We start from the raw sequence: 25,793 nt of genomic DNA, 5'->3' as shown, positions 1-25,793 counted from the left end.
CGATCTCCTGGGGGATTCATTTCTCTGCCAAATATCTCAGCAGCTCTTCTTATTGTCTTATTTATCCAAACAGTGGAAAAACAACTCAAGTGCAGCCACTCTCCAACAACATGACTGTTACTGGTTTATTCAGATTTGCTCCCCTACGAGCTAGGAAAGTCTCTTGCCCCAGTGGTTATTAACTGAAAAGAATGTGGGGAAATTTCCTGTAATATGAACAATAACAGAAAAAGTGCTCTTCCTTCCTGTTCTTTGAAGATCATGGCAAGACATTTTGCCCCCTGGGCTCCCTAATGCTTCCCCCCTCCCAGCTCTGAGCTATCACCCCAACTGGAGACCGTCCACTGGAGCACCAAGCCAAGCTGCTCTGCATATGCCAACCACATCAGCCAGAAAGGATTTACTTGGGAGAGGCAAGGAGACAAACTGAGGAATCCCTCTACTCCCTCCTCCTGCACCCTGAGGTTTTTCTAACAGTGGTTGCTCACTCAGCCTTCTCCCTTTATGTCCACAATCTGCACCTCAGTGTGGTTTGTACCTAGGCCATGTCTTCACCTCTGCTCACAGTCCAGAGAGCTCCATGTGCCCCCCTTCTCCCAGGAATATTATAAATAAATCAGGGACCATGTTCAGCTCTTGGTCTGTGATGCAAGCAGGGACGTGGAACTGCTTCGAAGACACACGGCACTGGCAGAGCACAGAGTCTTGCCTATCCCCTGTCCAGGATTTACACAGATGGAAATCAAACTGAGCCCTTCCCCACATCCCCTGCTGATTTGGAGAATCCCCTGCTCACAGAACTCACAGCTGCCTGAGCTGTAGCACTGCAGGAGCCTGACCATTCTTGGGCTACATGCACCCCAGTGTGTATTGTATTCACTGCTGGTGGAAGATTAAACGTTCTAAAGAGCAATATTAATTTTAAAGCTACCAATAATCATCATCTCTTCCTCACTTCACCTCGCAAGCCTGAGAGCTGGAACGAAAGAGCAAATTCCAGCTCAGAGCATCTGTAAGCTCTGATCTTCAGCCCAGCTCCGCAGCTCAAGGTCCCACTGGCATTTTCTGCAAGTAGTGAGGACCCTCAAAGATCTTCTAATGTGAGCAACCATAAAAAGCCAGAAATGGCAAAAAAATAACTCTGTTATCCTCGTCTTTGAAAGTCAGGACTAAAACAAGCCTCCCAGCTCTGCAACACTGATCTGACTTCTCTTGTGCCAGTCTGCACCCCTGTGATCATCCCAAGAGCCCAGGTCTGCTCAGCAGCAGTCACAGCAGTCATTAGATGCTGGTAACTCATTTTAGTTCTAAGAGGAAACCTGCATTTCCAAATGTGCCCCTTGCCCTCCTCCTCCTTGGGAATATGCAGCTCCTTGCAGGAGCAAGAGCCAAACAAAAGTCACAACAGACCCACCCCAAATCAGTTCTCATGGGGCAAGACTGTCCTTATGATCACATAACACCCACCCCACCTCCCAAAAGTGGCATTTGCTCCCATCAGAGGTGCTCCATCAGCAGCAGGAGCTGGGCCATTTCTGCCCTGAATCCTCCAGCTGCTCAGTAGGACAAGCAGAGCAGGAAGCCACCAGCCCCAGCAAGGAATCTGTGTGTCAGAAGGGCACATGTGCAGGTACAAAGCATCCTCTGCACACCAGAAGCTTCCCTGCTGCCTTGGCACATCAGCACTGGTGGTGAATCACATCTCCTTTGTATTTCACTTGGAGGAACAGGGAGAAAGACGTATTTCACAGAAGAGAGTCACAAAGAGGCCCACCTAGGAAAATAGGCTATTTTTGGCACTATAATCCCTTTCCTGTGAAGAAGAGAGGGAGGCCCAAGAGACTGAAGGAGCTGCTGAAACCCAGAGAGGAATCCGGTAGCAGATCCTGGGGCACAATTCAGATATCAGGGACCAACAACCAGGACTAAGGCCCATGTTTAAAGACTGCAGCAGAATCAGGACTGAGACCTGTGCTCCACCACGTGCCTGCCCACCAATCCTGCTGTGAGCCACGCCAGTGTGGGATGCTGCAGAGCAAGAAGGTGACAAGGAGCACTCTGTTTGCTTCCACAGACCTTTCCCAATCATGCAAAGACCTGGCTCTTCATTTGAGTGCTAATTCTCACTCTCTTTCATCCCAGTTTTTTGCAGCTTTTCCACAAATCCAGAATACATTTGAGCGATCAGCACAATGTTTAGTGAGAAAATCGTATGCTACATTTCCGCTTGGCATGATTTTGAAATGGTTAAGCTGTTAAGCCCTGAAAGGGAAGTTTTAAGAATACCGTGAATAAAAGAAGCCAAAAACAAAAATAAACCAACAGCAGCGAAATTAGAGCATGACATAAAGGAACCATTTGGATGGATCCTTTTTTGCAGAGAAACGGTGCATGCTGGCTGCTCCAATGTCAGGATCTCTGCAGTTGTGTAGCACTTGGACTTTCATTACTAGCACACAGAAGAGGTGGGAAGTTTTCCTAAGCTGTGATCAAATCCCTTACAAACTTCTCTAAACCATGGCCACATCATCCCTGAGGGCCCCACTCTGTCCCAGCAAGGGAGGTGCCATCAGAGCAGGAAGGGGCTGCTTGACACACACACAAGGACAGGCAATGGTCCAGGCTGGGGTACCCTGGAAATGCTTGTATACCCACATTTTCAGGATAAACTCTTCCAAGGAAGAGCAAATCCTGCCCCAATGTGTGTCTCACACGACACAACCCCAGTGATGCTGGCCTAAGGACAGCAGGTTGTGCCCAGCCTGCTCTGGGGACAGGGGGACTCCCCACCTTCACACAACCAACTCAATTCACACAGTGTGCCCCCTCTGTCCCCTGTGCCACTCAGAGGTCCCTCCTGAATTAGGCATTGCTTTGCTGCTGTGCACACTGACCTGTGCAGCCAGTGACTGGGCTGAAGGACACAGCTCCAACCACGACCATTTTACACTGATTTTTTTCATAAAACGATACAATGCTGGATCAAAAGCCCTCCCAGAATCCATACATGTGACAATGTCCCTCTCCAGCTGTGACACAAAGCATTAAGGTAATGACATTTGCTTTCATACCTGCTACTTTTAGGTCCACCCAGCCCAGAGCAGCTGAGAGGAACAAGGGCTCACTTCCTCCCACTCCAGCCTCCCCTGAGACACTGTGAAGTGTTTGCATAGTCAGAGAGAACTCTCTCACCTGGGAGGGCCTGGATCAGAGACATCAGGTCAGGTCATCTACAAAGGTAATGGTGGGAAAAACACCATTCCCAAGCACATTCATGTCTGTGCACATCTCTGCAGAGGTCAGGCATGCTCTGGGTGAGGGCATCTCCTGTCCAGTTCTGTACTCTGGCCCAGCTTCAGCAGGGAGTGATAAAGAAGATGAACAAACAGCCAAACCCAGCCTTTTCCTCCACTCCTCCAGCTCAGGTCCTCCCCTGTCTTTCTGAAGTGCCAAAGGATGTTCCACTGGGTCTGCACAGTCACAGGATGAAACCCATGACCTGTACCCCCAAACACCTCTGCTCCCCCAGAAGGCAGAAACCTGAGCAGCCACCACCTACACCCACCCTGGCAGGAGTTCTAAGGCTTGTCTAGACAAAGTCAACACCAACCTGAGTCACCACTGGCAAAAGTCCTGCTTCAAAAAAGAAACTGAGCTGCAGAGTGCCAGAGGTCCCTTGTGCCAGCATTTCTGAGCCCCACCTTGTGACCTCCCCTCCTGGTTCACCCTCCTCCACAATCTTGAAAGTGCAGCTCCTCTGGAAAGCTCTCTGCCTCCACAAGCAGAAACTCTCATATATGAAGTACTGACAAAACGCTGGGATTTCATTTTTATTGGAAAAACAAAGCCCCCTCTGCACATACCCTTCCCTGATAACAAACAGCATCTCCGTACATGTTGATTAGCCCTGAAGCACAGCACACACAGGAGCAGGCCACGAGACAGGGCACAGCACATGGGGACCTGCAGAGGATTTGGGCTGAGAAAACAGCACAATAAATGCTTTACTGCAAGTCACTTCCACAAGGAGGAGAATTTTACTCTGCACTGATTTTTATATCACAAATTTCTTCTATGGTGCAAGTCTCAAGGAGCCCTTGCTTCTCCTCACTCTCTGGGAGGAAGCCTGGCAGCCTCATCCCAGGGCACTGCTTACACTTCAGGCAGAGGGAATAATTCCTCTGGATAAGGTGGGTAACAGCACGGTGCTGCTCGTGCTCAGGGATGCACTCACCTCCCACCAATCACTAGAGCGTGTGAGCTCCACATTACCATTTATTATTTGAAACTTCATCATCCCATTTCCAAGTGAGCTAGTGGGATTCATGAGAGGCTGGAGCCAGATCTTCAGATGTCGTACAGAACAATACCCAAACAAGAACACACCTCTTTCCTCTCCCACCTGAAGTGCCATGCTATCAAGTGCTAAAATTCTTTAAAGAAATCACTGGGCAAGTGTCCCTGCCATTGCAGCACCACAGAGTAAACGAGCACAGGACAAAGGCAAATCAGAGTCTGTGGAGGAGGACTCCTGCCCATGGGTATTTGGTGTTTCTCCACACTGGCAGCCCGATGACTCTCATGCAATACACAGCTCCAGGACAAAAGATACTGAGAAGGTGCTGGTGAAGAAGGGAAACTGTTTTCCCCTCCCTTTTGTTTTACACGTGTTTCTGCTGGCACTGGCTCCTGGACGTGCATTTCACCATGCCCAGCTGAGCATGTTAACACAGAAACACAGAGCCAGGCACTGATGTCTGTAAGCTCCACTGTGGATCAGCTGGGTGATGAGGAAAAGGTTTGTTTGCACTGCTGGCATTTGGTATTTGCAGCATGCCCAGAGCACAGGATGGCCACACGGGTTAACCTCCACACCACACACATTCCTGAATGCAAAATCCTCCTACCAGCCCTCTGTGCCACCCCAGGATGGCAGGGCAAGGTCACAGCACCCAGCTCTGCCCTCAAAGCAGGCAAGGCTCCTGTGACACTGCTAAAAGCCACCACAGGCTGAAGCAGCCCTCAGGCTCCACTCAAACACATCAAGTATTCAGTCCTCAGCTACGGAGCTGGGAAACACCAGGAGAGCCTGGAAGACAAGCAGTTGTGTTATCAGGCATTCATCATCAGGAACGAGAGCACACAACTCAACACGAGTGTCCTCCACTGGCTTCAAGGGCACACATGCATTGAAATTCCCAGCAGATTCAGGGCTCTTGTTTGCACTTCCATCACAGCCACGGCCAGGAGCTCTGAAGGCTTTCCAGGCAAACCCAGGAGTTCCACTAGGACTGGCAGCCCTGGTTTGCACCTGGGCACTGCTTTGTGGGTGCTCCTGGGAGAGCAGTGGAGAGATTTTTGCTATTTATTAATTAGAAGAGTGGTTTACGTGTTTTACATGAAAAGGTAGAGGAGATTTTGTGCTTTTTCCCCTCTTTCATTTATTTCTAAATTGTTCTAATCATCAGAACTTCTTGCCACAATGAACAACTAGACAGTTGTCATGTTACCCTAGCTGTATCATGGCAGGCAGCTAATCCTGTTGGTCATAAATCATGTCCCTTTCAATCTCCATTATGTAGCCAGAGCAAATTTGTTATGATGCATGTGTCATTACACACCAATGCCTTTCCATTATCATATAACTGGATACCCCCAAGGTTTGTAATTTGCAGTATAATAGTAATTTTTAAGGAACCATTGGTAATCAATAGCTCTCAGCATCACTGTCAGGATCATTTGCAAAACAAATAACAACACCGACTCAACCAACTTTACAGGAGGGATATTTAATCCCCATGAACTGCATTATATGATGGATAAACGAGGAATCCTAGCCTATGTATCATGTATTTTCCTTGGATTAAATATCACTTCAATCAATGTTGCTCCCAGCTGTACAATGCCGGCTGTGTTTTCACTGGGTAATGCTGAAGTATTGTTTTACAAATTGACATCAGCTACGTGCTGGGCAACCAAACCCCAGGGTGGGGTGTGAGGAGGGGGCACGACCAGGGGCAAGGCCCATGAGATGCCCAGGGGAGCATCAGCAGCAGCAAGGCTGGGGGGCAGCAAGGGGGGCTGCAGGGACCCACAAACGGGGCACTGCTGCACCGAGGGGCACAGCAGATGTCTGACCACGACCACTGCTGTGGTGGGGTGAGCACAGAGGGTTCTCAGTCCTGAGGGACTGAGCAGGGCAGAGGTGATGCTCCCTCCCTCCCTCCCAGACTGTGGGTTTGCTCTGCACAGCTCTCCAAGGCACGGACCTGCCCTCAGCACCAGAATGCCCAGCACAGCCTCTGTGCCAAAAAGGAGTGAGCAGCAGGAGGAGTGCAGCTCCCAGCCCCGTGTCCACACAGAGCTGGGGTTTAAACAAGTCACCCTGTAACTGCAAAAGTGCTATGTGGTATCACCTAAGAGGTCCAGCCAATGCCTCACCAGCTAACAGGGCAACAAACAGATTTTACTTACTGCTTTTCCTTCAGCGTGCACAGGCAGAGGCTGGAATTTGGAAGGCAACTGCATCCCAGCCACCCTGCCCTGTCTGTGGTCAGTCTGTCCACCTGCATCCCAGGCCCTGACAACCTTCAGTGCAGCTTTTCCATCTAAAAATGGGGACACAAGCAGCTGATCCAGCCGGACCCTGTGCACGCAGTGCCTGGAGAGCACTCGCAGGGACATCACTGGCTGTGCCACAGCCCAGGGCTCCCTAATGAACATCTCCCACGTCAGATTAAACACCAAGCCTGTGCTTCAGCAGCCTCAAATCAGCCAGCCCGAGCGACCTGTTGCATGGCCAAGAGCCCCTGCACCTTCCCTCACAGATGGCTTTCTGAGGCATTAAATCCACATTTAAATTTTCTACTCAGTTCTGCCTCTTCAGAGCTCTCCAGCAGAACCGTATCTCGCTGCTTGCAGCTGGAGACACCTTTAGCAAAATCTCCAGCTCCTACTGATGTGGAAAAATTCATGCATTTCTCTCCCTGTGTAAGCATGGGTCTGGCATTCACAGCACCTCCCAGAGATAAGCCCCAAATCGCTCATCACCACAAACCCCACACTCTGGTCAGGACAGACAGAGTTGGGATAAAAACCCCCACCTTTAGACCCTAACTAAACACTTCAGCTGCTGGAGATTACAGAATCCTATTTAGTTATACCAGAGAGCATTTTCCACAGAGGAAACATCATCAATGTGGCTCTAGGAAGCCAGTCAAATTAAAAATTTTGAAAGGAAGAAGAATCTAGCTTGGTTTGGTTCATTTTTAGAGAAAAATGTGGTTTAGAAATGGGATTAACTGGGGCATCCTGGCACCCCTTCCTGCTCAGCAGCACCTCAGCTGGGCTGTGCACTCCTGCAAGCTCCTGGCTGCCCCAAGGAAAATGCCATTAAAGAAAATACAGCTATTTTTAAAGCTAGAAGGACAAATTCTCCTCCCAGTTACACCAGTGACCTCGTGACTCTCCACAAGGTTGGGCAGGCACAGCTCTGATTTGGGGCTATTTTGAGCATCCTCCAGAGTCACCAGGCACCCAGCAGGCAGAAGGCACCAAGGAGCAGGATAAGGCCCTTGTCTTCAGACCCAACCTGTTAAGACAGCAGTAACTTTCACCAACAAAAGAATAAAATACGATTTCCCTTTTTAAATAAAACACTTTAACCAACACAACCACTTCCCCCACAAGCACATGGGCCTGAGCAGGGCTGGTGCTCCTGCTGCCATCCTCACTCATTCATCACACATGCAGTACAAACTCATTCAGGGCTCTTCTGCAGATGAAATATTTAAATGGTTTATATTTTGTTATCCTTTTTAAATAAGATGGAATCATCATAAACAGACTTGGGCTGAGTTGCTCTCTCCACCATCTTTTTTTTGCTTCTAATATTCCCCCTGCAGTTTCACCAGGCAGATTCAGGAGCTTCATGGGCACAATCCACGCTGGTAAATGGACGGAGACCCCTTGGCTGTTGCAGATATTGCAGAGGGATGAGGAAGCAGCTTGTGCTCTCTTGAGCAAGCACATGGGCCCTGGCGTGACTGAGGGGATGTCACACAGGAAGAGATGCAGAGCCTGGGCTTTGCAGCCTGTGTTTGAGCAGCTGGGATGAACACAGCCTGCCTTGCCATCTGACCCAGCCTGTCTGTGCTACCCTCTGCAGGAGCTGCTGCTCCCACCCCGAGGCAGCCAAAGGTGACACCAGCAAAAGCAAAATCCTGGGCAAGCTGGCAGACAAGACATGGCCAACATGCAATGCTGCTGCTGATGTGCTGACACGCCACCCAAAACCTTCAGGAGCATCAGGCTTGAAGGAACTTCCCAGCTTGTGTGGTCCAAGGAAGATGTAACCACAACACAGTTTACCCCACTGTCGTGCCCAGCTCCCAAGTGTCCCAGGAGGCTGCACACACACACACAGGCTTCACCAGGAATCCTGATGGACAATGGCTGAGCCAAGCAACCAGCGATTCTACCCAAATTCACCCCCATATCCTCAGGCTGGAGGCCAGGGCAGCCAGCCCTGCTGCCTGCAAGGGGAGAGGGGCCACACCCATGGGCAGGGAGGGAAGATCTCTCCCTTCCCTGCAGAAGCCTCGAGATGGAGAATGCTTTACAGCTGTGTCCACATCCATATGCATAAGAGAACAGGCCCTGATCCAGCACACGCTTACGTCAATCTGCCGTCACCAAGATTCAGGAGAACGTTTAAAATTAAACAAAAATTTCCTTGCACTGCAAAAGTAAGGACAAAGAAAGCAAGGAAGTCTTGTGGGTGGTGCAGAAGCAGGTGTTGAAGGACCTGGTCCCAGCAAGGCTCTGGTACTGCCACCCCAGATAACCCTGGGTGTGTCACTTCAGTTCCAGGTTTACCCCCTGAATGCAACTGCCAGCTCTCTGGATCTCATTCTGATGGCAGATAAGGGGCTCTCAGATGTTCAAAGAAAACCTGACCAGCTCAGGAGGTTATTTTCCATCTGGTCCCCACACCTGGCTCTTCACATGCTGTGTGCAGGACAGGTTACCTGTAACTCAGCCCCTCCACAGACCCCACAAGCCCTGGCTCCGAGGAGCTGCTTGCAATCTATACCACAGAAATGAGCCAGCATTTGCAACAACACTTCAGATTTCACCTGCTGAAAATAAAGACAACAGCTTTTCAAAATAAATAGGGAGAAAAAGCAAAATCAATACGTGACACACACTTAATTCCCAAGCCAGCCTCATTAAAATGAAGTGTGTTATTCTGTTTGCCCCCACAAATAAGAGTTCCAGTGCAGAAGAGAGTGTGCTGTCCTAAGGGCTATACAAGTTGATGCTGTTTTATGGGTGTTTTGTTAAGAGTGGGATTGGAATGGACAAAATAAAATCATCACATGAATCATCCATTCTTTATTGACAGAGAGGGGGAAAAGCCATGCAGAAAGTTTGGGGCTTTTTCTTAAAACCAATATGGTATTAGAGAACGTAAAAGCTTGTTCACAGCTGGGAGGGAATTTAATATAGAAGAGGACTTTTCTGCAAAATTGCTGGAGAATCATAGAATCATTTATATTGGAAAATATCTCCAAGATCATCAAGCCCATTGGTGAAGCTCAAGATTAACAAATGACCCACACAGTAAACAACGAGACAAACTTCTCTGAACTTGGATGGAGTCATGATATTCACTTTGCTTGTAAACATTATGGCTGGATTTTTTCTTTTAGGATATTTTCCAACCTAAATGACTATATTTTCTAGTGAAGCTTTAAGAACCTCATTCCACAGATTTATTTCCCCTTTTTCCTTTATACATGAAGCAGTTACACAAACTCCACAGCCCCATTTCTGCTCCTTTGTGAAATGGGACAGCGAAACGTGTTGATTTATTGAACTTTTTCCCTTACTCCTCTGGGGTAGATGCTCTCCAGAAGCAGTTGCATTATTCCTGAGGCCAGGCTTCAGCATTTCCGAGGACAATGAGAAAAAGGAGCCAGGACAGGTGAGCAACACCACAGGGGCTCAGCGAGGTGGTGCCAGGAAACACAAGAGACTGGCCTGAACGCCCTGATTTTAAACACAAAGAGATTTCCAGCAGCTCTCCATCCTCCTTGGGCTTTACACCAGACTGCGCAATTCATTGTTGAGCACCACCTTCCCCAGGAGAGTGGAAGTGCCATTGCTGCAGTGCCTCCCCCAGCCCCGGGGGTCAATCACCAGCAGCCCCATCCCTCACCCCGCCGGTTCCCATGGGTGCCGTGTCTGTCACCCCCTGATGTGTGTGCCCACATCAGCCTCTGTCCCTGCTTCACCCTGAGCAGGTGCAGACCACCACGAGGCTTACAGGGTTTGTTTTCCAGCCCCATCCTTTGGCAGGGGTAAAGCAGAAAGAGGTGTTTTTACACTGCAAATCAGATGTTCCATATATTTTTCTAATCATTGCCTCTTTTGCTTTAACAAATCTACCTCTTTTATTTTTTTTGGGGGGGGGGGTGGGCAGTGAGAGCTCAGAAGGGTGAGTAGGAAGTGCTGCTCCACACAGCCCTGCTTTTACTCCAAGCCAGGCACAAATTTTCCAGCACAATGCTGAAAAGAAAACTACTTCAACTTCTCACGTGTCCCAGGCTCTCTCCTGGTAACCAGATTGACCAACTGTTTAGCCTGGAGAGGAAAGGGTTAATTAATAATGTCACAGGATGAGCCCCTGAGCCACACAGGTGAACCACCAGCATTACAGGAACCAGCACCGAGCTGAAGTTAAGACATTTATCCTTTGACAATACTCCATTGCAACAACTTCATTTTGATGATACGGGATGATTAATGCTTCCAGCCACTGTCATTTCCTTTGATAGATTTTTGGGGCTGTGGAGTGACATTTGCTCAATGCACCATTCCTGAAAAGCTGCACTCATCGTAGCGTGGAGGAGAGGGATGCTCCATGCATCAGCCATCAGTAACCTGCCTCTGCCAGCTGCAGGTGGCCAGGAGAGATACTGTGAGGAACTGGGGGATGCTTACAGAAAGCCCAGACTGGTAAAGGCTGTGGAGCGAGAGGAAGGTGTGTTAAACAGCCAGCATTGTAAGAAATGGTCAGAGTTTGTCTTTCTCAGTAGAAAGAAAAGAGACTGTTGGATGCAAACACCACAGCCAAGAGCTGCAGCACTTTGCTGTTTTGCCACAAACACGCTGGAAGATCTGATCCTGAGAGAGACCCTCCGGGGCTGAGTCGCAGCCACAGCAAGCTCTCACAACTGCTCTCGAAGGCAAAACACTTCCAAAATATCAGACTGATCAGTCAGTAAAACAAGACAGACAAATGTCTCAACCCAACCCAACCTGGAAACCTTAATCTTAACCTGTGCTCCTCTGAGTTCCCCCCACCTGTAACATGAGGACAAGAATCATTTCCCTCACCCGGCTGCTGCAAGGTTCTCCTAATCAATCAGCTCATTAATTCATGCAAAGCATTAGACAGGCAGCAGATGGATGGCTTTACACAATAGTGTTTTCTACAGTGAAATATTTCTACTTAATTCTCCACCAACAGCTGCCTGCCCACTCTCATCACACCAGCACGGAGTGGTCCAGGCTCACACAGGGATGCCCGTGAGGTCCAGAGCAGCGGAGTCTCCTCTGGATCCAAAGAGCACCCGGTGCCACATGGAATTCCCTGGCTGGAATTCCACACCCTTTCCACAAGGCTTCTTAACAGCCTTGATTTTCCTCATATTTAAAAGCTGTCTCGGGAGCGTAATGATTTTAAATTCACTCCGTGCCGCAGTCAATCAATGGAGCGGCGCTGCCGGTGCCTGGCGAGCAGGCGGTGATGAATGGGGCTTTGGAGGCTGCACCGCTCGCCTCCGAGCCACAGCACAGCGTGGGCAGAGGGTGGGGAAGAGAAGCAAAGCCAGGAACAAAAATTCAAAGGAAGAAATGGGGCGGGGGGTAGAAAAGCCCAAACCGCTCTCTGCAAAGTTGGGACAAGTGTCGGTCCGGAAGGCGTCGCTGGGAGGGAGCAGTCTTGGCTGGCGTTGGTCTCCCTGATCAGCTACCATCCTGTAACTTGAATAAACCAGGTAATACGTTTGTTTCAAGCAAGTGCTAACCCCAAGCCTGGCTTGTGGTGAGGACCAGAGCCCTGGCACCAGCAGCCACCCTGCACGTGTGCCACTGACCCAGCTCTGCTTTCCAGGAGCTGCCAAAGAACAAATGCCCGCGAGCAGCTCTCGGGAGCACATCATCCCTGCAGACAGAGCAGTGAAGGGCACAGGAGCAGAGGTTCTGTCCCTCAGCCTTTCTCGTGCAGAAGCCTGCAGACAAGCCCCAAGGGGTGACACACAGCTCCCTGTGCCTCCCCACCCCTGCGCAGCGCCAGGTGCCGGGAGGAGCAGCCCCGTGTGTCGCACTCGCCCCAGAGGGACAGGGAGCACCCATCCCTGCAAGTACCATGAGTTTCCAGAGAGGAAAAAAAATCAAATAACCCCATCTGAGGGAGCCAAAGGGCCTAATCCTGCCCCAGCATGCTGCAGATCGCCCTGCTCTACGGAGAACAGATGCTGCTCAGCATTCAAAAGGAGCTGCTTCAGATCTGGGCTCTTTTTCTCCCTCTTCCTCCTATTACGGGGTCAGGTCAGTGCTGTGCAGCCTGTCAACGTAAAAAAAAAATATTAAAAAAAAACCCATAATACAGGAAACTGGTATTCTCAAAGAGGCTGCAGCTTGTGGCATGAGCATCACAGCTGAGTGTTACGAGTCTCACAAAGCAGAGAGGGGAAAGAGTCAAAAATGAAACTCACCACACCAGCAAAACAAAAATATGACGCAGTAAATTAATGATGTTGCTCCAATTTGAGAAAACACTAATTAAGAATGTGTAATTGAATTAATGCATTATTTAGAAACCTCAGCAAATCCTGAGTGGGAATACAAATACATTGCAGACTTTGACATCAAGTCTCTGTCATACCTCACGACCCACAATTTATTTTAATGTCACCAGAACCTCCGGATTTATTTACGTCCTTAACATTGACCATTGCTTTACATTTATCCCACATATCAATATCCTCTCCCCTCAATTCCACATACTCAAGTGCTCCATATGGGGTGGTGATGACCATTTGATAAGTCATAAGTAAGTGTAATTAATTAGCTCAGCTCATCTACCACTTCTCCTCCCAATGCCCTGCAGCCACAGATCTGGGTCTAATTTGTTTAAAACCTGGAAAAACATCAAATACCTCATTAGAAAATAAATCCATCTCCTAGAAATACTTTTTTTCTACAGCTTCAAGTGTCAGTTTGCTCCATGTTACAGTGGGAAAGGCCCTGCACAAACAGGATCTAAACCCAGCCCAGAATAGGTCAAGAAACTGATTTCATCACATTGTGAAAATAGAAGAAAACAGTATCTCAGGAAAAAGGGGGGGAGAAAGTCAGCCCCTCAAAGGTATCACAGCAGATGTTTGTACCTGTGAAAGGTCCTGAGATCGTGCATTTGCACTGGGATGGTTGAGGAGTGCTTTGGGTATTTAGCAAGAGGCTTTACAAACATTATTCTTCCCTCATTTTGAGCCCTTCACAGCAAGGGTTAGGGCTCTTACTACCATTTCTAGGAAGAGATACAAATGCACCAAAAAGAAAGAAAGAAATCTAGTTAAATTGTTTAAAACTGCTAAAGACACTTTTAAAGAAAGCAGCACAAGTAAAAAATGCAGGTAAATCCAAGTTCATATACATACATCTAGCTCTGGGAGAGGGGAAAAAAGAAGCAGCACTAAAGTGCCTTGTGTTAGGTATGAACATACACTGTAGCAAAATATGCATGCTGTTTATAAAACATATTGGAAGACTTTTCCCTAAAAGATGCCATAGAGAGCATAAAATTTTATGATCTCTGCCTGTCCATTTTATAAAGATATACACAAACAAGTAGCCAAATCTGCCTGCAGTTTAACTCCATTAAATCCAATGAATGAGTTTGGCCCATGAAAACTCTGCACTTACTGTAATAAAGTTAAAAGCTGATAGCAGCTGATACAGTAGAACACATATATTTCCATACACTTATTCCTGCACATTTAAAAATACGAGTGAGCTTCAGAGATTGCCCTTGTCCAGCTCATAAAGAAATGCTGGAATAGGAAAGAAAAAAACCTTAGATCTTGGAGATTTTCCCACTGATTCCCTCTAAGCACAAAGGAGAGAGGGGTAGGGGAAGCCAGCAGAGCTGTGGTGATTTGGCTTTTCTGAGAGCCCTGAACACATACAATGTGTGAGTTAGAACAAATCCCTGATGGTTGGGTCCCCAAGCAGGGCAGGACCCCACTCAGCAGGACAGAGCTCTGGGACCCCACCTCTCCCTCTTCAGTCCCCAGAGAGGACAACGAGCTCTCAGGGCACGGATGTGGGATGCTCTGCTCCCTGAGGGAGCTGCTCACACTCCCATTTAGCAGAGGGCTTTCCTCATGAGCAGGGCTTCTACAGCCCCTGGGCCATCTTTAACTGCACCTTGGACCTCACATTGTACGGAGGACCAGACCTGGTAGTGCAGAGGCCAAGCCCAAACAACAGATTTGAGCCTGCCCTGACTGATAGGTGCTTTGGGTTTGTTTGTTGAGGTGTTTTTTAACATGCAGCTTTCTCACAGTGCTGCAGTAACCACATCAACTCCCATCTCCACCTCCCCAGCTTCCTGCTATGCCCCCCAGCTCCCTTACCCAGGCTCATAAACCCCCTGCACCCTCAGTGCCACCTCCCCCAGACCCTCCTGCCCCAGCTCCCCATGGTGCAGGGAGGCTCTAGGTCCCCCTCACCTGGAGCTAACTCTCACAACTCCTTTCTTTGAGATTTGTTATTATTTTCTCCTATTACAGGGATGTCTCAGGGACTGAGATAACCCTTGTGCTGGGTACATGCGCACCCCACTCCAGCAGCCAAATAACATCACATGAATCATTTCATGCCCTTAGTCCTCTTTTTCTCCACTGAGCCCCTGGGACTGCTGTGCTGGGGGTTTAGCAGACATGGGACCAAGGCTCAGGGTCTCCAGTCCCTTCACCTCAAGGTGCTCACAGATCTACCGCTTTCACAGCTCTGCCTCCCTCCTCACCCTCAGTTTGGGCAGTGTATAACTCCATAGCTGTCCCATCGAGCTTCACACCTCTCCTCTGGGCCCAGTTTACTGCTGGCCATCAGATCTGCATCTCCCCACACCCAGATACTCCATCACCCCAGTGCTGTCCTGACACTGAGCTCATTCCAACCCTCCCCAAGCCCGCGGTTTGCAACACCAAGAAAATCCAACAGCTGCACGAAATCATGCCAGACACTGCTCCAGGCTGAGCTCCTTGCTCAAACCCCTTTTACAGCCTCCACAGCAGCTTCCCATCTCCTCAGCCCTGCACCTCACAGCCTTGCTGCTGACTCCACAGCTGCCTCCCCACTGCCCAGAACAGCACAGCTTACCTGCAGCAAGCCCTAGCCCCACATCCTCTCCTCCTCAGGCTCCTCAGTGCCCTGCAGCAGCTCCTTCACAAGTCCCTCTGCTCCACTAGACTTCCCAGTGCCCTTTGCTGAAAAACCACATAAGCCCAGGCTTTTGCTTCACCTGGAGCTAACACCAATTCACAGCAAGTGCTGGCAGCTAGGATGCTGCAGGCGATGCTGTGCTGCTTGGGCTTTTCTCAGCATGAAATCTTGGCCCTGGAGCAGCCAGCAGGGAAGAGCACCCCGACCAGCATGGCTGGGATGCTCCTGGTGCTGCTTTCTGTGTCCCTCTGGAACACAAGGCTTCACTGACATGACCCACTCACTTACCCCCAGCACATCCGTGGAGAAATAAGTATTGGAAAAAACTGCCCAAGGATGAGGCTGAGACTTGACAAACAGATGGGACAGCTCTGGGGTCTCCAGGGCATGGACCTCGTGTCCTGTCCCCATCACAGTTCCTCCAACCTCAGAGTTACATCCAGAGCTCAGCCTCGGAAGCACTGACCGCGTCCTGCTGTTTGCATGCATCGAGCACTCCTGTGTTTAGCATACGGAACCGGAATACATAATCCACAGCTGACAGTAACAAACCCTGCACCTAGAGCAAGCCAAAAGCCTGACCTTTCACAGTCAAGCGTCCTGGAGAGAGGTTAGATCTTGTGTTTTCTGATCATCAGACAGGGAAGCATTAGCCAGACAGGGAGAACAAGCTCTTATCTAGACCTGATTTCTCTCCCCTCCAGGGGATCCTGTAGGATATTTCAGTTCTCTCTCGCTCGCTGTATGATTCCTCCCTCCCCCAGCAGCTCGAAATCAGCCAAATTCACAATCTAATCTGGCCAGGAGTCAAAGGGGAGAAAAATCAAGTCCTAATGCAGTGACTACTTTGAATGGGGAACCGAAGCCAATCAGGAAGGCATTATTGATCCCTGCTCAGAGCACCTTGGTCAGGGAGGGGGAAGCTGCGGGCAGCCGCAGAGCTGCCCACCGCAGCCAGCCAGGGCTGCCCTGCCAGGCCTGCAGCGTTCCCAGCAGAGCTCCCAGCGCCTGCCTGGGCTGGGACCCGGCCCCGTCCGGCCCGAGGAGAGAGAGCACCCACCACCGCCGTGCCGCCCCTGGCCAGCACCGGCCCATGGTCAGCACCCACCCCTGGCCAGCACCGACCCCTGGCCAGCACCAGCCCACGTGTGTGCGAGAGCGTGACCCGTGTGCTGCCTGCAGCGCTGTGTTTGTGTGCAAACACTTCCAGTGTGCACCGCCTTGGCGTGGGCCCGTGGGCTGAGCCGGGCTGCTCCGTGGGACGGGGTGTGCATGCGGCTGTGTGCTCCAAGGGCTACGCGCGTTCCAGCAGGGCTAGTGCGGGGCAGCTCTGCGGGAGAGGCAGGGACAGGGCAGGGCAGGTGTCTGTGTGTGTAGGGGCACCTGTGCCGCACAGTGCCAGCAGCAAGCAGGGACAGGCAGCGGGTGGCTCAGCGCAGGCAGCGGGGCAGGGGTGACCGAGGATGGGCAGCAGCCGGACAAGGCTGAGCTCAGCTCTGGGCATCCCCGGGTGCGATCCCGATGATCCGGCCCGCGTCAGCGCTGGCTACGGGCTCCTCTGCCTTATGTAACCACGGCAGGGACGGAGCGCCAAAGGGGGATGGAGACCGGGGAGCCCTGAAAGCAAGGGGGCCGCGGCAGAAGCTGGATACCCCTGGCGATGTAACTCTAGACCCCCGGCCGAGTGGCGTGGCCCCCGGGCAGGCTGGCACGGCTCGGGGCTGCCCCGGTGCGGAGCAGGTCCAGCCGCCGGGGCCGGTCCCCGCCGGGAGCTGCCGCCGGGCTCAGCCCGGAACCCTCCAAAGCCGACGGGCTCAGGGCGGCAGTACCGGGGGAGGAAAGGAGTCCTGGGAAGTTTAGGGATTCCACATTTTGCAAGGAGTCAGGAGGAAAACATGCTTCCTAAAAGCAAACCCCAAACCCATGCAGGGTCCCGGTAGCTCCTGTCCCCCTTTGGCTGTGCCCCTCAACCTGCCATCCCGGGCACCGCGGGGTCGTGCGGCACCGGCACCCCCTTACCTGCCGGCATCACGTCTGCTGCTGCCTGCCCTGCTCCGGCTCTTCCTCCTCCTCTCCTTCCTCCTCCTCTCTCCCTCTCCCTGCTGCTTGGGGCTCTTTATGGAGATTCATTCATTCATGCCTTCCCATCGGTCCCTCAGCCTTTCCCTGCCTCCCGGAGGCAGAGCGTGTGACGCCTCGCCCCTTTCCAGCCACTTTCTGTTGTCACAGAGCGGCGCTGCCCCAGCCCGGAGCGGCGGCCGGGCTGGGACACGCGTGGGCAGCGCCGGGCAGGGGAGCGTCCCCCAGCGCGGGGTGAGGGGCGTGGGCGGGCGTGGGCACGGCACCGACCCGCCCTGGGGGTACAGCCCGTCCCTGGCACCCGTAGCAGCGGTGTCGGGTCGGCCGCAGGGCTTTCCGCTCTGCTTTCTCCATCCCCATCCAAGCCGCTGCCCACGGCCGCTGGCTCCCACCGAGCGGCGGCTCTGAGCAGAGGGCACGGGTGGGCCCGCACCCCCGGCCACTCGCCGGGCAACCCTCGCCCTTTCTTTCCCTCTCTGCTCGCCCCTCCATCCTATTCCAGCTCGTTTTTCCTCCCCCTCTCCCTCTGCCTCCGCATCCCGCTCCGCCGAGCGCTGCCCCATCGCCGCCGCCGGCAGAAGCGCTGACTCAAGCTCGGAGCGGGGCGGCGCGGGGGGCCAGGGCTCACCGGCCGCCCGACCAGTCCCGTGTCCTTCCCACCCCACCCTTCTCACCCCGGGGGCTCCTCCAGGTCATCGGGCAAACTTCATCTCTGCTCCAGCCTTGCCCAGGACGGGAGTCCCCCCACTGCTCAGCGCTGCACTTTGGGGGGCTCCCGGTCCCTATCGACAGCACCCCGCTGCCCACTGCCCCCGCTGCCACGGCGAACCTGGAGGGTCTGGGGGAGTGTGAGCCCTGCACGGTGTCAGGCAGCACGGCGGGAGGTGCTGACGGGGGATTTTAGGTGCTAAATTCGAGTGGATTGCCTCGTCTCTGCGAATGCAAGGGGTTATTCGTTCCAGGCAGGGCGGAAAAAACATGCTTTTTAAAGACATCGTCGGAAATGTGAAGAGCAGCTCCCGGGCTTTGGCGCCGACACAGTATTGGGAGCGATAAACCCCTCACTTGGGGTGAAACCCCTTAAAAACCCTCCCAGGAGCGCCCCGCCCGCTCCCGTTGAGCCGCGCCGTTCCTGCCGCCGGTGCCACCCCCTTTGCATCGGTGCCATCAATTTCTATTAACGATCGCTTTATTCACCGCTGCAAACTTCTAAATATTTAATCCAGCGCGAACCGGCGGCGGAACGCGCGAAGCTGACGGGAGGAGGCGAGTCCCCGGCCGGGGAGGCGGGAGCGGCGGCGCTGCCCCGGGGGAGCCTGGGGATGGCAGAGCCCCCGTCCCCTCCCTCCGCGGGGCTTTCCCGGGGCTGCAAATCACAGCCCAGACGTGGGCAGCACCGCAGGCCCCCGGGCTGCCCGAGCCGGAAAGGCAGCGATGAGCGGAGGTGCGGAGGATTCTGTCCAGGGAGAGCTGGAGGAGGAAAGGGCTGCGGGGAGGGGATCCCGGCATCTCCCCAGCACCGGGCGCGGCTGCCCGTCGGGTCCCGCCGGGCACGGCACGAGTGGAGACGCTCCACATGGTGCGGGACGAGGACTGGGGACTGCCGGGGCTTTGGGCTGGTTTGACCGGGGGCTGCCCCCACCTCCCTGCCATCCCCGGGTTCCACGCACCGCCCCGAGGACCCCCAGACCCCTCCGAGCCTCATTTAAAACGCGACCAAGAAAATTCTTTGGCAACTCCGCTGCGCCGACGGGCGAGTAACCCAGTCCGACGGGCGAGTTTGCCGGTGCTTCGTGCTCTGCCTGTATTCAGGAACCGAGGCGGAACTTTACGGCAACATCTGTCATTATAATTAAAACTGCAACACACCCTCCGGGAAGGAACACGTTCCCGCTTCGTCGTGTGTCCGTACCACCCCCCCACCGCCGCCCTTTTCTAAAAAAAAAAACAAAAACAAACCCCAACAACAAAAAATAACAACCAACCAAGCGAAAGCGGCTCAAACTCTCAGGCGGGCACCTGCCCCCCGCCTCCCCCGAGCCATCACCGACGGCAGTCGCACCCGGCGAGGTCCCGGGGACCGTCCCCCTCCCCGGAGCACGGACACCCCCCTCGCCCTCCTCCACTAATTTTCTTTAATTAAAGCTCTATGTGCGGCGCGTTTGGCGAGGACAGAAATAGCCGCTGAAGGAGCGCGTGTGGGGGGAGGCAGGTCCCAACTGCCGGCGTGGGAATGCAGAAGGGATTGGGGGGGCGGGGGGAGCAGAGCCCGAGAGCGGCTCTGCCACAGCTCCCACCCCAAGGCTCGCAGCCTCCAGGGTTATTTGGGGTGAGGGCGACGGTCTCCCCTGTCCGAGCGCTCCGTGCGGCGCGCTGGCGACCCGGGCGGAAGACCCCTGCCCCCGGGGCGATGCTCCTGCCCGCGGCACCGGCTCTTCCCCGGAGCACCGGGGCTCCCCGCAGGCAACAGTTGCAGGGGCTCCCCCGGGGGATGCTCCGGCTCGGGCGCACCCCGCCGGCGGAGGGGGACCCCGAAGTGGGGATCCCCCACGGCCGGGGGAGGGAGCACGGGCCGAGCGGCCCGAGGGGTTCCGGGCTCCGTGGCCCCGGCCCGGCCGTGGGGAGCTGCTCCGGTCCCGATCTCCCGCTCGCCCCGGCGATAAGAACAGCGGGAGCAGCCCCGGCCGAGTCTGGGGACTCCCCGCCCGCGGAGGGGAGGGCGCCCCGCTCCCCCCGCCGCCGGCCCCGCTGTCCCCTCCCGCCGGAGCCCCAGCCTGGGCTGCAGCCGCCAAAAGTTTGGCGACACGGAACGGCCACCGCGGGCTGCGCGGGGCTGGCGGGCAGCGCGGGGCGCCGCGGCGGGGCGACACCGGGCGGGGGCCGGAGCGGAGCGGAGCGGGGGGCTCCGCTCGGGGTCGGGGGCGGCGGGGGGGGCCCGGGCGGGCTGCGGCGGGGGATGCGGACGCACCTACCTGCTCCGGAGGCGGCTCCCGGTGCTCGGCGCCGCGCCCAGCCCCGAAGCGCGGTGATGGGCGGCGGACGCACCCGCGGCTGCGGCTCCCCGCGCCCTTCCGAGCGGGCGGGCCGGGGGCAGGAGGCGGGCAGGGAAACGCAGCCGGAGCCGAGCAAATCCCAGCGCTGGAGCCCGGCCTCCGAGAAGAGAAGGGCTGCAGCTCCTCACTGCGTCAGGCGGAGAGCCCTGCCCGTGCAGGCGGCGCCGGGCAGCGCTGCCAGGCCCGGGGGGCTCCACCGGCACCGCTCGGCACGGCTCGGCTCGACGCAGCCCGGGTGGGATGGGATGGGCACGGCGCGGTTCTGCTCGATGCGGGCCGGGTGGAGGGGTGCGAAGGGGCACGGCACGGTTCGGCTCGGCACGGCCTAGCACGGTCCGGTTCGGCTCGGTTCCGGCTCGGCACGGCACGGTTCGGTAGAGCTCTCGGGGGCTCGGTGCCGGCCCGGAGCGATAAATGGCTTGGCCGGCAGAGTTGGGCTGGCACCGGAGGGTGGGGGCTGTGTGTGGGTGACACTGAGTGTGACACAGGGCGTGTGACACTGTGACACCGGGTGTGGGACACTGCGCGGCACCGAGTGTACACGACACTGTGTTTGTGACCCTTGCCTGTGTGTGACACTGCCTGCGTGTGTGACACCTTGAGAGAGCGGGGATGTGAGTGTGCAGGGCTCGTGAAGGTGTGAGTGCCCGTGTCGGGGACATCAGCCTTTGCGCGTGGCTGTGCCACTGTGTTTGCTGTGTGTGTGTGGTGACACCCTGAGGGGGTGCAGGGACAGTCGTGGTGGGGTGTGTGTCTGTGTGTTGGGGTGTATCTGTGCCGTGGGAGGATGCAGGGTCCGAGGTGTGTCTGTGTGTCTTTGTGTCTGTGTGTCTGTGTGTCTGTGTGTCTGTGTGTCTGTATTTGCACACACAGCTCTGTGTCTCTGTGAGCCTGTGCGAAGTCTCTCTGTGTGTCCCCGTGTGTGCATGGCAGCCACCCCACCCCTCACACCGAACCTGAACCTCCACAGGCCGAATTAATCCCAGCTGGGCAGCACCAGGTGATGCTGGGAGCACAGGGACAGGGACTAGCTGTGACACTGATGGGGCTGGACCACGACCCCCGCCCACAGCTCCCAGGGGCCCCCAGCCCCTGTGCTCAGCCCTTCCCAGGCATCCTCCCTTCACCTGTCCCAGAGACTGCCATCCTGCCTCCCCGTTTGGGGCAGGTTTTTTATGCTGTTTTAGCAACACAACACACCTTTAATCAGGATGATTAAAGTGTGGCTGGCACTGAGCCGGCCCTTGGAACAGAAGGGCTCTTCTCTCTCCCCAGGCACTGTCATTTGAGGTAAGGACTGGCCCGTGGTTTGTATTTTATTTTTTTTTTTATGGTTTGAGGTGTTTCAAACCATCTCCAAAATCACCTCCAAGCCAGGAATTTCCTTTTGCAGCCCTGCAAGAAGGTGGCAGGGGAGAGAGAAAATGATGGGTGCAGGAGAGAAATTTTATTCCTTTCAATTTAATAGTAACAACACCAACACCACTACAGCCAAAAAACCTGAAGCGTGGAGTAATAGAGCTGGGAGACAGCCTGGGAACAGGCAAGCAATGGCCCCTCTCCAAGTGGCAGCTGGCAACCTGGCACGGCACTCAGCTACATTAGACACACATCCCAGGGAAAGTGCCCATGGGAATGCAGGAGATACCCTGCATGATGGAGAGGATGGGCATGGAGAATGGATCCAGCATCCTCTCTTCCACAGCTGTGACCCAGTCCCCTGGGTGAGTAGGTTGATCTGAGGTTCTTTCATTCCCCTTCATCATCAGCACCTGTGCTCATGCCCTTGAAGCATGGAAGACCCCTTCCTCCCCAGAGCAGGGATATCCCATTCTCCCGTGTCCCATGGGATGCCCTAAAGGCAAGGAACTCCCACTGAAATTGCTTTGGACTAATAAATCCATAGGCAATGACATGAAACAACAGGGGCCACCACGTGGGTGGCTCTGGGGGTCAAATGTCCTCCTGGGGAGACAACAGATAGGAGGTCCCATCCCTCCTCTGCCTTTGCTGGAGAAGGAACAGCCTGGTTTCCCGGGCAGGGAACAGACACTGCAGGTCTCTCCTGGTGCCCAGAAGCAGGATGTTCTAGGGTTCAGCCCCCACATCTGTGCCAAAAAAACCCTGGGCCAACCACAAACACTGAGGGTTCATGCCAGCCCTGGAGCTGCAACTGACACCTGGCAGCTGGAAGAAGAATCACCCAGAGGGGACATGGGCGCCACTGGCACTCCATTAGAGATCTTCACCCGTGGAGACCAGCAGTGAGGAGAGGGAGGGTTTGCCAAAGGCTCTTTGCAAATTTGCTGCCTTCTGGTACACACTGTCCCCGCTCCTCAGGGTTGTTTTGGGAGAGGCAGCCCCAAAAACCTCAAGCCTCACCCATGGATCAAGGACAGGCTTTAAGCAGCATCATTTCTCCCAGCTGCCAGGTCAACAGGGGGTGGAAAGACTCTGTGGCAATCAAACAACTTTGCAAACCAAGATACATTAATAAAAGGAGTAAGCACTTCTGAGCAAGCTGTTCCAGTTCTTCTGGGAGGAAGTGACGCCAGTCCAGACTCTGGCCCCTATATTTAGTAAAAATCTAAACCAGACATTGATAATATTATTAAAGACAGGAAGGAGTAAAAGAAGACGTAGCCGTGCTGGGATGACTGATCTATTTATGCGAGATGGCGGGAGGAGTGCTGTGAGAAAGGTGTCTGGGGTCAGGAGAGCTTCTGTGAGTCCTTCCCCTGCACCAGCAGAAGATGTCTAACACAGCAGGCTCAAGCAGTCCTAACCCAGTTTAACGAGCAGTACAGGAGGGAAGGTGGTTAATGAAACACTGGCTGCTTCCCACGATGATGTGGAGGGGGTATGGGAATGAGAGCTCTTCTGCTGCCTTTTTGAGAATCACCTGGAAAGAAATGCTGGCCAAAGGACAGAGTGTTGGCTGGGCACTGCTCCATTTGCCCATGCAGAACGGGGAGGTGTTGAGTAAGATAAGGAAACAAAGTGTGACCTTGGGTAGGCGATATCTCTTCTGTCCTTGCTCAGGGCAGGGACTGAGTGGTTCCCCTGCAGTGCCCACAGCAGCAGGGCTTGACTCTGGATTCTCCCTGTGCCACGGCGAGTGTGACAACCTGGTGTCCTTGTAGAGAGGGACGCGCTCGCCAAAACAGGGCAGTGTGGAGGGAAAGGTGGTGATGTGACAGCTCTGTGACTGCCTCTGCAGAGCCTGGGGGGAGGCAGAGTCCCCACCACACCTCCACAGCAACCCATGTGGGTAAAGGATGGAGGTCTGGTGTACTTTGCTTGTTTACACTGTTCATCTCCCCACAAAAGTGCCACCTTCAACTGTCTTAAAAATCCCAAGTACCTGAAGTTCCACAGTGAGACCCTTAACAGCAATGACCCACCTTACACAGAGGGTGAAAATCCAACCAGCCTTGCTCCACCTGGGACCCCTCTGCCTCCTGCCCCCCTCTCTGCCCCTCAGGGGCATCTGAAAAATGCACCACAACAGGGAGCTCTTAGCAGAAAAAAGGGAGGATGATCCTTGCAGGAAGAGTGTGATCTCCCCCTTCAAATCCCTACAAGACTGGCTGGTGTCCCCTGGCTTAGAGGGTGAGCAGATCTGCCCAACCATGAGTCACCACCCAGTAGGATGAGGGGAGGCTGCTCTGCAGTTCCCGGCGATGCACCAGCTTGGCTATGGGTGACTTGACATCCAAGGAATAATTTTTTCAGCCTGAAATGCTTTTTCACTGTTGTTGTCAAATCCTATCTAAAAATCATCAGATTAATTAGAAAACAAAAAATGACATTTTATGGGCTGTTAGTGCTGTAAGTGGACTAAGGCCTTATGGTATTTAGAGAATGTTTGGAAAACAACTGCAATATTTACATCTGGGAAAGTTACCAGGCCCAGGCAGAAGCTGCATTTCAAAACATTTTTGTTTAACATACTCAGCCTTGGTGATGACAAATATTACTGCACATCATTACTCCAATTTTTCAGGGCATTAATACCTCATCCATTGCAAATCACATCTGCTGTAGACTTGGCAGCTTGGATGTGTTTTTATAGGTCCCCATTTGTTCTGAGTTTCTCTCTCAGTTTTGACTTTCAAACTCTCAAGAAGTCGATGAAAGTCAGTGAGAGGTGACAGCAGTAGGAACAGGGGACTCTGCCAGCCCACAGCCCAGGCACAGAGTGATTGTGCAGCAGGAGTTGCTCTGCTCACCACCTGGAGCTGCTGGGGACATCCAGGACTGGCTTGGTCTCTAGTTCTACCCTTACTAGGCCTGGCAGCTGAGGGGATGTCCATGAGGACAGCGCAGTTCCCATGCAGACATTCCTTCTCACCCCCCTCCCAATGCAGAGACACTTCCCTATCCTGTGTGCTGCTTATATTGACCACTAGGTCTGAAAATGGGTTTCATTTGGTCGTCTTCATCCTTGTTGATGCTGATCACTGTCTCCCTGCTGTGCTTGCATTCCTGTGGAGCCCACATCTGCAACCCTGGATTCAGTGCAGCACGGGTGGATGTCCTTCACCGAGGCCCCAGGAGACTCATCCCACTGTTGATGGTTTCTTTTGGACTTTCTGGATACCTTGACATGCTATTGTAATGCAGATTGCACAGCATCTTCCTCTTGGGGACTCCAAGGAAATAGACAGAGTAAATAATTCAAAATGAGCAAATTCTTTAAAGATATTTTGTCTTTTTTTTTTTCTCTGTCACACACACATTGTCCGTGAAGAAAATGAGAAATCCTCCAGTGCAGCTCTTAGGTGCTACTCACAAGTGTCTTTGGAGAATAACTCTCAACTTGTGGGTGCCTTCAAACCAAGGAGGCTGTCACCAAATCTTCAAGTTGCAATTTGGGTCATGGCCCAGCAAAACACACATTTCAAACCATGTATGCCAGGCCAATGTCCAAAATCCACCCTGCATGCTTAGCCATGTCCAAACACCAGTGTATGGAGAGGGAAGCCTTGTCTCTGCCCTCCTGGCACTGCACAGATCCAAGCACAGACACTGTGAACCCCATTTTTACAAGTGGTCACTGATTTGGGGACTTCATTCAAGACATCAAAGCCATGCCATGGGTACCTGAGGTTCAGTCTCCTTTGGGGTGGTGGTGGAGGA

General features: G+C 53.4%; 1 protein-coding gene across 2 annotated transcripts in view; it reads right to left on the bottom strand.

The window, feature by feature from the left end:
* ELFN1 (extracellular leucine rich repeat and fibronectin type III domain containing 1) overlaps positions 1–20,815 on the bottom strand; it is a 104,998-nt gene extending 84,183 nt beyond the window's left edge. For both annotated transcript variants that reach the window (XM_063414542.1, XM_063414543.1), the window contains exon 1: positions 20,571–20,815. The gene's annotated coding sequence lies outside the window, so the exon portion shown is untranslated. The remainder of the gene's footprint in view (positions 1–20,570) is intronic.
* Between the last annotated feature and the right edge of the window lie 4,978 nt (positions 20,816–25,793).

The sequence above is a fragment of the Prinia subflava genome, chromosome 17 (genome assembly GCF_021018805.1).
Source record: "Prinia subflava isolate CZ2003 ecotype Zambia chromosome 17, Cam_Psub_1.2, whole genome shotgun sequence".
Taxonomy (NCBI): Eukaryota; Metazoa; Chordata; class Aves; order Passeriformes; family Cisticolidae; genus Prinia; species Prinia subflava.
The sequence above is the reverse complement of the archived record's forward strand: the minus strand, read 5'-3'. Positions and strand labels throughout refer to the sequence as shown.